Source organism: Camellia sinensis, chromosome 7, assembly GCF_055761805.1.
Source record: "Camellia sinensis isolate YWXY chromosome 7, ASM5576180v1, whole genome shotgun sequence".
NCBI classification, from domain to species: domain Eukaryota; kingdom Viridiplantae; phylum Streptophyta; class Magnoliopsida; order Ericales; family Theaceae; genus Camellia; species Camellia sinensis.
The window spans coordinates 94,413,858-94,427,922 of NC_138967.1; the positions used below are offsets into that span (position 1 = coordinate 94,413,858).

The 14,065-nt window shown below is 35.5% G+C and overlaps 2 long non-coding RNA genes across 5 annotated transcripts; one reads left to right on the forward strand and one right to left on the reverse strand.

The window, feature by feature from the left end:
• Positions 1-1,021: 1,021 nt before the first annotated feature.
• On the forward strand, positions 1,022-2,332 carry LOC114322458 (uncharacterized). The gene is made up of 3 exons (XR_014335745.1): positions 1,022-1,214; positions 1,329-1,610; positions 1,966-2,332. It is a non-coding gene; the product is annotated as an uncharacterized LOC114322458 (long non-coding RNA).
• Positions 2,333-2,631: 299 nt separating this feature from the next.
• Positions 2,632-13,404, reverse strand: LOC114322452 (uncharacterized). 4 transcript variants are annotated; one of them, XR_014335749.1, is made up of 3 exons: positions 12,747-13,404; positions 5,314-8,332; positions 2,632-5,209 (listed from the first exon to the last, which is right to left on the reverse strand). It is a non-coding gene; the product is annotated as an uncharacterized LOC114322452 (long non-coding RNA). The 4 variants fall into 4 exon arrangements; XR_014335747.1 differs by having other exon boundaries at positions 2,632-5,215; XR_014335748.1 differs by lacking the exon at positions 12,747-13,404 and having other exon boundaries at positions 5,314-12,201.
• Positions 13,405-14,065: the final 661 nt, after the last annotated feature.

Below are 14,065 nucleotides of genomic sequence, written 5' to 3' on the forward strand. Positions count from 1 at the left end.
TTTCCCCGACCCCGATAATTCCCCGGCTAAAATTAAAAAAAAAAAAAATCAGTCCATACAGATCTGAGCTGTGAATCAGTCCATAAAAATAAAAAATAAAAATCAGTCCTTCAAAATAATCCATGAAATCAGTCCATATATTCACACACTCATCAACAACAACAACAACAACATCATCAACAGATCTGTGAGAGCATAAAAAAAAATCAGTCCATACAGATCTGAGCTGTGAAATCAATCCATAAAAATAAAAAATAAAAATCAGTCCATAAAAAATCAATCCATAAAAATAAAAAAATAAAAACTCTAATACATGATTTTCTTCAACTTCATCTTCATCAGATCTGGGTCGGGGAAACCCGACAGAAGCAACGGAATGGAGGACGACGGCGATCGGAGGGAGGCGCAGAGATCGGCGTGAGGCAGATCGGAGGGAGGGAGAGAGATCGGCGTGAGATCGGAGGGAGGGAGGGAGGGAGAGAGATCGGCGTGAGGCAGATCGCGGGAGGCAGTAATGGACATCGAGGAGAGGCAATGAGGTCTCGGAATGAGGGAGATCGGCGTGAGGGAGTGATGGAGGAGATCAGAGGAAGGGAGGGAGGGAGGGACATCGGATGAGGGAGGGGAAGGTTTGAGAGAGAGAGAGAGAGAGTGTATGACTAAACTCAGTCCATACAGAATAGGTTTACGTATTAGGAAACATATATGTATAGCGAGGGGTGTAACTGTAATTTCAGTTCGGGGCAAACGGGGATGGGGACGGGGACGGGGACGGGGCCGGGGCTGGGAAAGGTATCACCATCCCCGGACCGAAAATGATAGGGGATTTATTTTTTAATACCATCCCCGGCCCGTGGGGAGTTTTTTTCGGGAAAAAACCGTCACATTCGGGGTCGGGGGATCGGGTCCCCGTCGGGCCGGTTTCAAATTGCCATCCCTACATAGCAGTCATAGTCATTCAATCAATACTCGAGTCCAAATCCTCTGCGATGATTTCCTGCCATGATCCTACCGTGGTGCCAAAACGACATCGTTTTGATAATAAATTCAAAAAAAACATTTCCTTCTCCTTTTGCCCTTTCTTCTTCAATTGTTGAGACAACCCTAACCCTCATGAGAGAGGCAGACTCGAACGGCTCCTCCGACGCAGAGGAGGGTGGGCGACGGCGACTCCAGAGGCGACAGCAACTGCAACTAGGCGAGATGAGGCGGCGGTGAGGTCTCCTCTTCCATCTTCATTTTCATGTGGTGCTTAAATATGTATGTATATATATGATTTATATGTATATGATTTCTTGATTTGAATTTCTTGTTGCTTTCGTAAATAGGTTTGATTTCTAGGAGTTTGCTTCCCTCTTTTCCTTTCTCTCTCATCAGTTTCAAAGCCCTAATCAGTTTCAAAGAACAGAGGAATGGTCTGAACTGAACCCCCTCCATTGATTCTTTGTCTTCCCTTTCCATCCGATCTTCTATGGCGTCAATGTCTAGATTTGTTGCCAAAGATTGTAGATTACAGCCTCACCATGCTCTTTACAAGCAAAACTATTTGCTTACCTATAAGGAAGATTGAATCCACAAAAATAGTGGAAAAGATGAGTGATTGGAGTAAGGTAATCCATCTTCCCAAGGTCAAGATATGGTTTGTGTTGTCAAAATTGCACATATGATGTGTATGTAGTTAGGCCTCAATGAATTGTGTTAGTATAATGTTCATTTCTTAGTTTACGGTTTGATTGAGCATATAACAATTGTTATTTTTATTGAATGAAATTGTTATATGTCTCAAAACAGAGCAATTCAATTTTTTCCACTTCACATGAGTGCGTCATTGGAAATTAATTTTGTTAAATCTATAATTACGAACATTAGGGTTGAAGCCATAGACACAATAGTGACGAATTTGTTGTGATGTGTTAATTTGAGCTTCTTTTATTTTTATTTTTTCTTCTCCTCTTCTTTTTGCAGGGTTGAAGCCCAACAAAGTGTACTATTATCAATGTGGAGATCATTCTATACCAGCAATGAGTAATGTGTCCTACAAATGCAACACAAAGAAGTGATGGAATTATAAGAGAGAGAGTTGTGCTACTGCAAAGTGAACGTATAAGATATGGAGAGTGTTAGTGAACAACTTTGATTTTTGACCGCGAAGACGCAACAAGCAATAAACTTTTGATTGTATAATTGGTGTTACTTGTAATTGCTATTATTTTAATTATGAAGAAGTAACTATGTTTCAATGTTGTAATTGACTAGTTTGATTTTTGAAATGGTTGGGAATGTAGAACTTCTGAAAATTGTGAAATTTGAAATGTTGTTGCAATTATTGAAATAGTTGGGAATTTAGAAGTTCCAAAAATTGTTGATTTTGAAATGTTGTCGCTATTATTGAAATGATTGAGAATGTATATCAGTGCTGTTCTTGCTATCTTGACAAATATTAAGGCTTTTTGATGATTGTACAAATACATAGATGGAATGCCATAGAAACAACCAAGTTCACTGCAGGTGAGAATTTTATTGGAAAAACCAAACAGTCCAGATTAATGCTGGAAAACTTAAGCAGTCTTCATCCTTAGTTTATCATTCAGTCAATTAACACAAGGTCGAAATCAATTAACATCAAGGCAATTAAACCAAAACATTTTGCCAATTAACATAATAAGGCTGAAATCAATTAACATTCAATCAATTTTGTTCATGTCAAGGCTTTTAATTTGAACATAAGGCTAAAATCACCAAAACAACATCCAACTAAAATAACATCTAACTAAACCAAAACATTGTATCTTTCATCGCCTCAATGCGTCATTTGAAGGACCATCTACGTGACTGCCAGCAGGATTGTTTTAGGCTTGCGATGTGAGTCTTGAATTGCAAAGTGACAAACACTTGAATCTTAAATCAACTCCTAGAAGAATGTGGGAGCAACATCCCCAGTTTCGGCTTCCAACAATAAGTGTCCAACTCATTAACAATATTGTTCCATTACCTACAAAAGCACAAGGATTTCAATTATCAATGATTTGAATTAAAATGGAAACCCCAATTTCAATAAAAATGATATAAAAAAAATTATAACAAAAATGATAAAAGAATTTTAGCAACATCAGTGATTTAACCATCATTATGCCATTGCAAAGAACCAATAAAATATTTAAATATAAATAAGGATCAATTTAAGAATAATAGTCTGATCACTGAAAACCAATTAAGTCAAAATAAATAAATTGGCTTCTAACTACAATTGTTCTACTTATCATCAATCACAATTTTCTTTTTTTTACCCTTTTTTTTTGGGTAATTACAATTGTTTTATTCCATTACCAGCAAAAACATAGATTGTATGGCACACCAAAAAAGAATGTCAATTCAATCCTAATTAAACACATACTGTATTATCATCTTCACAAAAAAATTATGTCCTTCCAAGTCATCAAAGTAAGATATCAAATTACTTCAAAGTTTAGCAAATCTTTTCAACAGGTCCTAACTTGAGACATCATGCCCAACCACAACCAATTGTTGTTGTTCAATCACAAAATCTACAAATTAATAATCACAGATTACCTTGGTCATTGTATGAGCAAAAACAGAAGTACAGTCACAGTGAAACTAGGAACTCAGAAAATTACAAATCATATATGAAAAATATTATAGGAAAAACCATATTATATTTGCTTTAACAAATCCCATGTAGGTCCCTCTTGTTCAAACAATGTAATGGGAGAAATCTCAATTTTTTTTTATAGATACAGAGTGATTTGGAGAATAAAAAATTGATATGCTCAGATGAAAAATCATACATATAATTTGATTTTTGGATTCCTGTTTTTTGGAAGGAGAAATCGTAAAGGGGAAAAGAGGGGAAAAAACCCCTAGAAATCAAACCCGTTTACGAAATCAACAAGAAATTCAGATCAAGAAATCATATATATATACATATAAATCATATATATATATACATACATATTTAAGCACCACATGAGAATGAAGATGGAAGAGGAGAGACCTAACTGTCGCCTCACCTCGCCTAGCGCAGCTGTCGTCACCTACCCTCCTCTGCGTCAAAGGAGCCGTTCAAGTTCGCCTCTCTCTTAAGGTTTAGGGCTGTATCAACAATTGAGGGAGAAAGGGAAAACAGGGGAAATTTTTTTTTTTGAATTTAACGCCAAAACGATGTTGTTTTGGCATCATGGCAGGGACCATGGCAAGAAACCATGGCAGAGGATCTAGACTCATCAATACTCCATAGTATTTGAGAGAATTGGCAGAGAAACATCAACAATATAAAAAGACAGAATTAAAACTTTCTAAAATTAAAAAAAAAAATTTAACTTCTTAGAACACAATAACAATTTCAGCACACCAAACCATTATTTTTAGCTATAAACTAGAAAAAAAAAAAAAAAAAAAACAACGCATTAAAATCACATGGTCACATCAGTTGGATCCATGATCATATAATGAAATGTATAGTACTAATTAATCAGACTTCACAATCCCAACAACATTCTTGCCTATAAGCGACCTTTTCAATTAATACCATTTTCATACTACAATTAATAACAAAATTCCCACGTCTATAGAACAAGTGCTAGTACATATCTCTAGTTTGATTCTCCAATCGCCAATGAAGATGAAAAATAATAATAATAATAATTATCATCAATTATGTCTGTTGATAGAAAGGTGTGAAAGAGAACAAAAGCTCTGCTGGACCTGGACTACAATAGCGACGAGTAAAAGCACTGCTCAAAGACTAACATATAACATTATTTTCTATGCGAATTCTCTATCTAGTAGCCAACATTTCTATTACTCAAAATGATTTAGAATGTAACAAGGGGAATGGTTGTAACTTGTAAGATTGCATTTCAAAGATAAAAACTTGGCAATGCCTAGTTTTTTGTGACTAAAATCCAATTTAAAAGCAACTACATACAAAAGTGAAAATCTCCAAAGGTTGTTACACGATGCGAGAAAAAAAAAAAGAAAAAAAAATCATGACATGAAACTCTTATTTAACTCAAGGCTTTAAGAAAACTACACAACTTAACTTTAGAATTTAATACAGCAACAATGGTAAAGCTTTTGAAGTGATCTTGTGTAGCTGCTATCTGAATGCACATACACTCAAATGCAGCAAATTGGTGAGACACCCCTTCAACTGGATTCCATTTCTTTATTGTGCAACTAAGAAAAATATCTAGTTCTGAAATAAAAAGCATTAGTAACAAAAATATAGCCTATAGATAGAAACCATAAAAAATAATCCAACAAAGTAATGTTGCAAAGATAAATTCCAATTACCTGATAATGCCATTTGTCTTTGTTGATTTCTTCTTTCACTGCATCAGTGGACACCCTTCTTAGACCTTTTCACATTTGTATGATGTTTTCCGTCAACAATTTTCATAAGCCATTCTGGTCTTCGAGTTACAAACATAATATATCCCATAACCATTCCAAATACAAATCCGCATCCATACCACAACACTACAACTTGCCAGCTAAATCCACTTGACTTGTCTGAATTCTCGTCTTGTTGGAGTGTTGGTGGAGGTGGCAGTGGCTGTAGTTCCTTACATTTCTTTGATAAAGGGAATCCACGTAAGGCCAAGTTCCCACTGTATGAATCACTTCCAAATGTATTAAACTGGTTCCCTTGAGGAATTGGTCTTGCAAGTTGATTGTCCTAAAGGTTTAGTATCTCAAGAAACATCAAACTCGTCAATTGTTGAGAAATCACCCCAACAAGCTCGTTTGAAGAAAGGTTCAATGATTCAAGGTTTGTTAAATTTCCAAGTGAAGTTGGAATGTGGCCTTCAAGGTTGTTATGGGATAAGTTACGACCCCAAAATGAATTAAGCCCCCCAATAGATTTCAGAATCTCTCCTTAGAATTTATTTATGAAAAATCAATGATTGACAAGACTGTTAAGATTCTTGATAATTCAATCTCAGATCCCTTAATCACCACCACTACCACAGAATCTTCATAATAGCCGTTGCCCATGTATTTCAATTTTATTTCATGTTTATCAATATTCATCATAGCTCCAAATTGTTTGATATAATTTGCTGGCAAAAGGCTAGTGAACTCATTGCAAGATATGTCAATAATTCTCAACTTAGGAAAACGATGCTTGCCTTTGCTCTTGGAGGTGCCTATGCGACAATGAAACCTATTAAAACTCAAGACAAGAACCTGCAATTCTAGAAGAGTTTTCAACTAGTGTGGAAATGTATCATTTGTCTTGTTTTTTCCAAGGTTTAGAACTTCCGAGTGTCTACAATTGAGCAAAGATAGCGGAACTTGTCCTTCAATTTGGTTGCCATTCAAGTTAAGATTCCTTAGCCAATTGCCTTTTGTAAATGCTGCAATAAAGGTGCCGTAAAAGCCATTGATCCCTAAATTCAGCACGAAGAGATTGCTCAAGTTTCCCGAACATTGTGGAATCAAGCCACTCAAACTATTATTAGACAAATCAAGAATACCAAGTGACCTTAGACCACAAATCAATGGAGGGATTTCTCCAATCAATTTATTGTTTGAGAGAGAGAGAAGAATTGCGGTGATAGGTGGAACAGGGAGTGGACCTCTGAGTAAGTTGGAATGCAGGTCAATATATTCTAGCGGCTGCCATGGAAGACTCTAAACTTGTAAGGAAATTATGAGAAAGATCTAAAATACCCAATGTATTTTCCCCCACATCAAATATCCATTTGGGAACTTCACCATGAATTTTGTTGTTTGAAAGGTCTAGAGAAGCCAATCCAGCTTGCTCTCTGAAAAAGTTTGAGAATTCGCTCAAGTTGCAAGAAGCTAATCCTATAGTGTCAAAGTTGGTCAAGGTAGAGTTAACACTAGTGTTGATGCTCAATGAGAGACCATTATATGAGAGATCAAGAGAGATCAGATTTTTAAGCTTTAGAAGCTTATCTAGATCCACTACACCACTTAAGTTATTTGATGAAAGCACCAAGTCTGTTAGGTTCTGGAGTTCATAAACTGATCTTGGAATTGGTCCCTGTAGCTTATTGTCACTCAAATCTATATTAATCAGTGAAGGTAGAGCAAACAGCGAAGATGGTATTGTCCCAATGAGTGAGTTACGACTCAATTGGAGAGAAGTTAGCATTGAAACCCCAACAGCATATGGAGGAATGGGACCAGTTAGCTAATTTACAGAAATGTCCAAGTCAGTAAGTTGGCTCATATTGCCAAGGGAATCCGGTATTTGTCCGTTCAAATTGTTTAGTGAAAGAATCAAGTTAGTAAGCTTTGCAAGGTTTGAAATTGATGAGGGAATTTGACCGCTGAAACTGTTAAATGAGAAGTCTAAATCAGTGATTTGTGTAAGGTTACAAAGAGAAGCTGGAATGGACCTTGAAAAATTGCATTGAGAGAGGTACAAACTATTCAAGGCTTTAAGATTGCCGCTTCAATCAGGCAGTTGACCAGAAAAACTTGTCCAAGAGAGATCAAGAAACTGAAGGGAACTAGTCACATTGAAGTTTGGAAGTTTACCTGTGAGTTTGATATTAGCCCATAAGTTGAGCTTTCGTAGGTTTGGAAGGTGAAAAATGTTTTCTAAGAATTTCCCATGCAGATGACAATAAACAAGACTGAGAGATGTCAACGAAGATAGATTTAGTAAAGCTTGAGGTAAAGGTGAGGTCAAGTCCAATCACACGACCATGCAACCAGTCACACGTGACCCCTTCCCACGAACAACAATCAGTACTCTCATTCCAAAACACCATTTTAGGATGAGAATCAGATTCACAATCTAAAGAGGCACTGCCAGTTATGGTAAAAGTTTTCTTAAATTGGAGCAGTGACAATCGCTGGTCCTCAAGGCAGGTATGGCATGCATAAGTAGAAGAAGAAGACCATGATGATAATGAAGAACACATAGTAGTAACTACTATTTGAGAAAACAAGAGAAATACCAGAAGAAATTGATAAAGAAACATTAGCCAATTCATTTTATTTTCTTATAGGAAGGATTTAGAGAGATATGAAAAGGAGAGTAAAAAGGATAGTAGTTTGATAATGGAGAAGGAATCAATGTACTATTATTCATTCTTATACAGAGCTAAGTCTTTCTATGGTGGTGGTGCAACAGCCCAGCCCAGCCCCACCAGTCAAGCACGGCAACTATGTAATTGTATCCATCAGCCATCATGCCAAACAAAGCTGGACTTCCACCATCAGCCATGACTTCCAAGTTGGCAACAGTGATTCTTTGTCTTTAATTCCAGTGGTCCCAAAGCTATTAGTAATGGTTTTCCGTAAACCAATGAGCAAATTACGTCGGCAGTCCCTACATAATACCCCTTGTGTCATTTTGGTTGGAGTAATTTCAATTAACTTGATTTTTTGAACCCTGAATTTTAGATTTTGTGTTAATTCAGTCTGATTGATAACTCTGATTAGAGTTCTTGACAGAAAAATGTTAGTGAGCTGGTTGAGGTTAACTTATTACATTGAACAAGTTTATAGCTTTTTGCCTATAAATGCATAACAGTTGCAGCTCATCATGTTGCCATTTTTCATCAAAACGAACTAAAAGTTGTAATCAATTGGGCCAAATTGACACAAAATAATAAGTTCAAGTCAAAATTGAGTCCATTGAAATTATAAAGACAAAAATGACGCAACAGCAAAAATATAAGAACTACTAACATAATTTGCCTGAATCAATTAAAAGTTGGCAATGCCCTGGGTATTTACAAAGCCAGTAATGGAACATTTTGAGATTACTTAGCTATTTTTGTTGAACTTTGCATAGGCTTTAGATTCATCATTTTTTTGTTGTCTCACAGTTTGAAATATATATATATATATGAATTGACCAAGATATTATTTTTCACAATTTCTTTTATGAAATATTAAAAAAAATAGACTTTTTGGATTGTTTACTAAATATATTTTTCAGAGTACAAGGCAATAGAAAATGATGAATCCTATGTCATAGTACTTTTGATCAAATTGTTAAGTTTGATTTTGTTTGATGTAGTTTGTTCAATTTTTGCAAGTAAAAAATATATTTTTTTAAGTACATTGAAATTGTTTAAAAAAATGTCGTCCATATTTTAATAAGAATGGTAACATTGGAATAAAAGATATTATTAAGGAAAAGTAAACTTTTTTAGAATAATTTTTTAAAAAAATAAGACTTAATTGTCTACATTAAATTTAATAGGAATCATTAATGCTATTGAAAATAAGATTTATTGATAATTTTATTTAAATTTATTTTCGAACAGACTATGTTGCTCTAGTACCCGTTGATAATTGTTAGAGATAGGATAGAACAAAACCCAACTTAGGTGGATGGGAGATTTCTAAAGAATGTGATTGAAAATAATTAGAAATTATTTTATAGAACTGGCCTATATTCTATGTGGTTTGTCTTTCCAAGTGTATATGGGGCCATATAACTAATTTTTCATACATTTTCTCCTACATTTGAGACAAACTAATTATGTGTCATTGTTATAAGATGGGCACACAATCGAAAATTATTCAGTAAGTTCAGAATAACACGTGTCCATCTGCCCGCCCAATAATATTCTATAATTTATCTACTATTTCCTTATTTTTTAAGCCATGTATGTATTTAGCCCCTACTATTCATTGGGCACACTGCCAACATGAAATTCCAGCAAAATAGAATGATTCCTTGCACATATCCACTTGGTAGAACAAATTCACTAGATAACTTGGAAATAAGGGTATACTTTGAAGTTGAAACATGTTGATACATGCGAAACAGAACAATTTCTCGCACATAACCACCTAGATTATGTATATTATTGCTCTTCTGTTTATCAAATTGTTTTGTTTGATATAGTTTCATAATTTTTACAATTGAAATATAGATAAACTATAGAATATTTCGAAAGGAGGGAGGTTGACACTGATTAAGAATGTGTTAAGTAGTATTCTAACTTATTTCATGTTTGTGCATGTTATTCCAGTGTCCATGGCATAGCGGTTGGAGAAGCTTTAAAGGGATTTTCTATGGGGTAGTGGAGGAGATGAATTTAGATACCATTTGATTGATTGGGGGCAGATTTACCAATGTAAGCAAGCAGGGGGTTTGGGGGTTAGGCGGTTGATGACTTTCAATAGAGCCTTGTTAGGGAAGTTGTGGCATTTTGCTTGGGAGCATGATAGACTCTGGCGAAGGGCGGTCGCCTCTAAGTATGGGTTGGGAAGAGGGGATTGGGTTTTTGGGGATGTGACTAGCACTCGTGGTTGTGGGCTTTGGAAAGGGATTTGGCTGGGGAGGGTGGAGTTTTGGAGGTGGGTAGGGTTCAGGATGAGGGATGGGGTGAGGGTGAGGTTTTGGAAGGATAGATGGTGTGGTGAGGTTTCATTAGAGACCCGTTTTCCTTTGATCTTCGATATTGTGGTTGATTGGGAGGCTACAGTGGCATCTTATTTAGGGGGTGGGGATATGGTAGTTTGGGATATTCAGTTGCAGCAGTAGGTGCAAAATTGAGAAGTGGCTCAGTTGGTGGAATTGTGGGGTCCCTTGTATGGGTTGGGCATCACTGGTGTGGGATCCGATGTAATGATGTGGAATGGGGTGGGGGCCAAGGGGTAGTTCACCGTTTCTTCATTATATTGGGGTTTAGTGGGGGGATTGCAGTAGGGTTTTTCCTCGGAAGAATGTTTGGGTGCCAGGTGTTCCGTCAAGGTGGCTTTCTTTATGTGGACAACTGCTTTGGAGTGGAATCTAACATTGAATAATTTGATGGGGTGTGGGCATGTTTTAGTGAATCGATACTGTGTGTGTTGTGCTAATGCGGAGTCCGTGGATCATTTGTTCCTTCATTGTCCAGTGGCCACGCGGCTGTGGGGTTTCATTTGTTCACTCTTTGGGGTTGTTTGGGTTCAACCAAAAGAAGTGTTGGATATGCTTTGGGCTTGGCCGGCTACTCAGATTGGGCATCGGCGTCGGCATCAGTGTCGGCGGGTGTGGTTGCTAGCGCCATTATGTTTGATGTGGCTTGTGTGGTTGAAGCGGAATAGATGAACCTTTCAAGAGATTTATTATGTTGTTCTTTGGTTAGAGAATTGGCTTCTTGTAATTATGTATAATTGGTTGGAGAGAACAATTGATCTAGATACGTTTGTTTTTCATATTTTCTAGATGATATGGTTGGTTAGTGCTTGTGACTGGTTTCCCTAATTGGGGATGTCGTTTTGTACTCGTTGCATCATCTTGACGCCTTTTCAATAATATTTGTTTATTTATCAAAAAAAAATTTTTTATTAGAGATAGAATAGGACAGAACCAACTTGGGTGAGTGGTGGGAGATTTCTAAGGAATGTGACCGGAAATAGGTCATAATTATCTTATAAGTCTAGCTTATATTCAAGTGTATTAGAAATGTAATTAGTTTTTCTTTCATCTTTCTTTTTTTAAATATATTTTATACCAACTAATTATGTGCTTCATTGTTATAGGATGAAAACACAATCACCTGGTAAGACGGATCCACTACATAACTTCTTCAAAATAAGGGGGTACTTTGAAGTTTGATACATGTTGAACTTTCAAAGTGGTAGAATTCATACTCAATTTAGAACTAACAAGCTTAACTCAAAACCATCAACCACACCAATTTTATTCATTTGAAACTTATTTAAATCCGTGTTAATTTCTTAAACGGATTAAAAGTATTGTATTTTATTTATTGCACTCATTTTCATACACAATGAACAATACTTTAAAGTTTCTTAACATGTACCATAAGAACATACATTAATAAAATTCATATTATATTTAATATATATTCTATAGTTGTACACTTGCACTTTGATATTATATATTATATATATAGATTGTTATTTTTTTAATTTTAAGAACTATATTTATGATTTTATGTATATAAATATAAATGTATATATTTTATTAAAAATCTAAAATGAAGTGAGTCTTACGATTCACAATTCATTTTATTGAGAAATCAATTCATGATTCAATTCACGATTTGACACTTGAAAATAAGATTTATTAATTTATTTTTGAATGGACAACATTGCTCTAATTCCCTTCAATAATTGTTAGAGATCGAATAGGACAGAACCAACTTGGGAGGGTGGTGGGAGATTTCTAAGGAATGTGGCTAGAAATAAGTCACAATTATCTTACAAGTCTAGCCTATACATGCAAAACAGAATAATTCCTAAATCAAGCTATCCCTCTCACCATGATAGCCTCAAGCTATCTCTTGACAGCACCAACATGATAGCCTCATTTGGAATGCTACTGCAAATATCTCTCTCTGAATGTACAAAACAACCAGGCTATCATTGATCAACTAATCACCATTTTCATCGTGAAGACTGTCCTTCACAATCTTCTTAGCAGAAAATGGCCCATCTATTGTAGCAGTCGCAATAGGTAAAATCCTTTGGTCTCAGTATGATGATTTACTTCTTCACAGTCTGTGGTTTGAGATTATTGTAGATAAGATATTCCCTCAATCTAAATCAAGCTAAACTTTACCTCCTACCCAAGCTTGCTAATTATTGCCACCAGAGTTAATTAACAAATTGAGGCATAAGAAGCTGTTCCACATGACCAGGTGATATGAAATTGGCATGAACTCAACATAAAAATCTATTATGCTCCTATTCATGTCGACAGTTGCACAAACAAAATTTTTATAAGAAAAAAACCAATTGGAGTAAAATAAAAAAAATAAAAAAATGTGTACCTTCCAAGGCCAAAGAGTGGTAAATGAAGTTTCAGCCATAGAAAAAAATGCAGAGAGACCCAGAAGAGCAGCCAAAACCAAACCTTGCTCTTTGAAACCCAAAGAACCTGAGAAAGTTTCAGCCAATAACTCTTCAATAGCAATATGCTCTGTCCTATAACCCCATAACCCCATAATCCGAATCCACAACTCCTTCCACCGCAAAAACTCTTCGGCAACCAAACACTAAAACCCCAATAACAGTAGCAGCCAACGCAATGATTCTCCGATTTACAAAAAACTCTAATTTCAAACTCGTAATCGAATCTTCAACGCCATGAACCTCACTTTGTTGGAATCTGCAAACAAAACCCTGATTTTGTTGGAATCTGGAACTGAACAAGTCGTTGCGAGCATACGGGACGATGCAATTGGTGGGAATGCGAGAAGAGGAGCAGATTTGAAGGGAAATTCTTGGTGGGTAATCTGATCTGAGGGTGAGAGGCAGGGAGAAATGAAGGGCTGGAACGAGGGAAGAATGTTGATGGATTGAGAAGTGCGGATTCGGCTGCTACTTCCATGAGAATTCTGAACAATCTGCAGAATCTGTAGCTACGAGAGAGAGTGAGAGAGAGAGAGAGAGAGTGTGTGCGTGATTAGGGCTAAAGTGGGAAGATGCTTATTTCGGTGTTTTTTTTCAAATATAGGTCTCGTTTGGGAAGTGGCTATTTTAGTAGGCTATTTGACTTTTTGAGTGGCTATTTTAGTTTTTGTGTTTGGGAAGATGAGATGATTTTTTAGTTGAATTATTGTATTGAAAAGTGTGTTAAAATGATGTTTAAATTTAAAATGACAAATTTATCCCTAACTTTTTATTTTTTAAAATTGATATAAAGGGACAAAATGGTAATTTTGCCCAAAAAGCAGCACTGTCCGGCTGTGCCTACACTGTCCAGCAGCAGCCTATTTTCTTTTTTTTTTTTTTTTTTTTTTTTTTTGAAAATCTATGCACAGTGAAGGCTTTTGGGCTAAAAAACCAAATGAGGCTATAATAGCCTAATTCAAGGAATCCCAAACAGCGCCATATATTTTAAATTACAAATACAATTCTTAAGTAAATACGAATTGTTCTTTATAATTTAAAAAATTATGAATAATTTCTTGTCAGAAATTTTTTATTTAATAAAATTAATTAAAAAAATAAAATGTTTAACTGCTCTCCTATTCAATGATAATATTATTTAAATTATTAATTAAAATAAATTTATAACAGCATTAAAAATAATTATTTGTCTTTATAATTTGTTAATAAAAATAATCATTTGTTATGTAATTAAAAA